The sequence below is a fragment of the Meles meles genome, chromosome 12, assembly GCF_922984935.1.
Source record: "Meles meles chromosome 12, mMelMel3.1 paternal haplotype, whole genome shotgun sequence".
NCBI classification, from domain to species: domain Eukaryota; kingdom Metazoa; phylum Chordata; class Mammalia; order Carnivora; family Mustelidae; genus Meles; species Meles meles.
The window spans coordinates 63,877,211-63,880,359 of NC_060077.1; the positions used below are offsets into that span (position 1 = coordinate 63,877,211).

Sequence of the window (3,149 nt, forward strand, 5' to 3'; positions counted from 1 at the left end):
TTTTTCTTTAGGTTCTTATCTGTTGCCATGCCTCTCAACATAAATAAAAGTCCACAGATACTCCATATATGATATATTTCTTATTTTATTCATTGACTAAGTTTGATCTTGATGTTCACCTTAACTTGAAGTATAAGAACAAATATGGTTGGAAAGGGAAAGGATCCCAAGGATAACCCCACTGTGCTATTGGTTCTGGGCTAAATGCTTCAGGTTCATCTTAAGCTTTTTCTCCTCCAATCGCAATAAACCTGTTATCAAAGTGGTTTCCCTGGACATAGAGGAAATGAACCTATAATACTTCCTGAAATTAATTCATCCCCAAATTTTGTTGTATTTACTTTACCTAAATTACCAGCATTAAAAATTAATCTGTTCTCAAATCCATTTGGAATCATGTCATAAAGTTTTCTGGATTAATTCAAATTTTATTTTATGTATTTGTTTTTGAAAATACTGCAAACACTGTAAATAATGAACTATTAATGTAGAAATTACTTGAGTCCTCTTTGATTCAATCCTCTTATTTACTAAATGTCTATCTACTCTGTTCTAAATCACTTGCCAGGTCTGGGGAAGTAAAAGAAGTGTTAAGTGTCATGTTCATTCCTAAAGAAACAGATATAGCTTTGAGTCCAGGTTTTAGAGAGGATTTCTCTTTCCCATACTCTACTCATACTAACCCGTAATCAATTCATTTCATCCTGCTCTCCAGAATATATTTCCATTTCTGTTACTTCTGTACAGCTCTATCACTGCCATGCTCATCCAAACCACTAACATTCTTTGCCAGGACAAAAGAAAGAGCTTCCTGAAAGTCCTACTTTCTCAGGTAGACCTGCTTTCTCTGTCCTATAGTGTATTTGTCCCCAGATAATCAGTCATCTTTAGAAATTTCAAATTAGACCATGCCTCCCCCACCTTAAATTTTCCAATCATTGAAATTAAAATCCAGACTCCATTCTCAGGTTCCATGCTTGTTCTTCTGATCTCATATCCTATAACACTGCTACTAAATAGGAAGAGTGTCCCTTGGAAGCAAGTCAGAATCTCTGGGATAAGGCCCAGGAATGGGCCATTAATAAGTCCTCCATGTGATCCTGATGCATGCTAGAATTTGGGATCATCGTCCCACCGTCCTTTTTCCCTTGCTGGACATGCACCAACCTTATAGGATTTCTTTTTGCTCTTTGAACCAGTGAATTCAATTTTGTTGTCAGGACCTTCAACCCCCTATCTGCTTGGAATGTATCTACTCCTGATATTTGCATGGTTTTCTCCTTGTCAATTAAGTTCCTGCTAAATACTATGCCTTCAGAATCAAAGATACTTTCAACATCTAATGCTGTCCTCCTCATCCCTTTCTTCTACAGTAAGTTCTTGTTTTCTTTTTTGTTGTTGTTGTTTTTATATAAATTCCAGTCAGTTAACATTCAGTGTAATATTAGTTTCAGGTATACAATACAGTAATTCAGCACTTCCATACAACACTTGGTGCTCATCAGGACAAATGAACTCCTTTATCCCCATCATCTATTTAACCCATTTCTTCTCTTCTGATAATCTTCAGTTCATTTTCTCTATAGTTAAGAGTCTGACTCTTGGTTTTCCTCTTTCTCCCCTCCCCCCAAATATGGAAAGCTTCATGAATTTGCATGTCATCCTTGCACAGAGGCCATGTTAATCTCTGTATCATCCCAATTTTAGTGTACGTGCTGCTGAATTGTGCACGGTTCTTATTTTCTTAATAGTGCTCACTACTACTCCATCTTGTTTCTTTGTTTATGTATCAGTCGAGTTATCCTAAAATGGGGTGCAAGACTATATACAGCACTTGTAATAGGAGGTTAGAGAAAATTAGTTTGTACCATGGGAGATTTTCTCAGCTCTAGTGTATAAAGTAAGTTTGAGAGGCCTAAAAAAGGGCTGTGTGATAGAAAGTTTGAGTGCAGAGGAGGCTGATGTGTTTTGGGTCTCACTCCTTTTATTAGGTAAGGACAGCCATGTTTTTCTTATCCTCTGGCAGAGGACCCCACAGAATTCTCTTTGAGAGTTACTATGTGTCTCCTGCAGTGTTGGACATTAGATATATGTCTGGGAGAATCTCAAGTGTGAGAGATAGGCTGGTTATCTATTCTGATAGTGAAATGAAAGAAAGGAAAGGTGGTTGGCTGCCTTGGGCAATCTGTGCTCCTAGACTTTGAAGAGGAAAAGGATGCATGATAAGCACTTCCTTTAGGCCACAGGGTGTTCCCTTAAATCCCACCCAAAAGTTGTGACAAAAGGCAAAAGAACTTTGCAGAAAGAACCAAAAGGCCCTTGTGAATGGCCACAGGCTAAGGAAGATGCTTTGAACAACCAGATGTAAGAGAATTTATCAATCAAATAAAGGGAAAAACAGGTCTCCCAAGAGTCCACTTGAGCAAGAGTCAATTTTACCAACATGCCCAGCCAAGATAGAATGAACTATGTCACATTATTAGTCAGACAAGGACTCCACTCACCATTCTGCTTCTCCCTTCCTAGCTCTGATCTTGGAAGGATTAGCATAAGTCAAAGTTCACAAACTGGAAGAATAAGCTATTCACAAGCCAGGGTCACGCAGACACCAGCTGCAGTGCAGATGCTACTCTTCCTCCATTGTGAAGGACTTGGCCAGCAGCCTGGTGGGTTAGTGAAGAGGAGTAACCATAATACTGAATAAAATGTAGGCTTTGATCTTACTGTATTTGGACTTACATGATCATAAGTTTGAACATATATATAGAGAGTCCTGTCATCTTCAACAGATAAAATTTTCATTCTTCCTTTCTGATTTGCATACCCTATTTTTCCTTGCCTAGTTATTCTAGCTAGGACATCCAGTACTATATTGAATAAAAGTGGCAAGAGTGTCATCCTTGTCTTGCTCCTGAACTTAGAGGAAAGGCTTATAACTTTGCACCAAGTGGTGTTAGGCTGTGGTCTTGTCATAAATGGTTTTTATTACATTGAAGTACAATCCTCCTACATGTTCTTGAGAGTTTTTATCATGAAAAGGTGTTGATTTTTTCCAATGCTTTTCCTCCACCTATTGAAATGATCATTTAATTTTTATTCTTCATTCTACTAATGTGGTATATCACATCTATTGATTTGTGTATATTGAA

General features: G+C 37.8%; 1 non-coding gene across 1 annotated transcript; it reads right to left on the minus strand.

The window, feature by feature from the left end:
• Window positions 1–1,627: 1,627 nt before the first annotated feature.
• On the minus strand, window positions 1,628–1,731 carry LOC123954765. The gene has a single exon (XR_006821141.1). It is a non-coding gene; the product is annotated as a U6 spliceosomal RNA (small nuclear RNA).
• Between the last annotated feature and the right edge of the window lie 1,418 nt (window positions 1,732–3,149).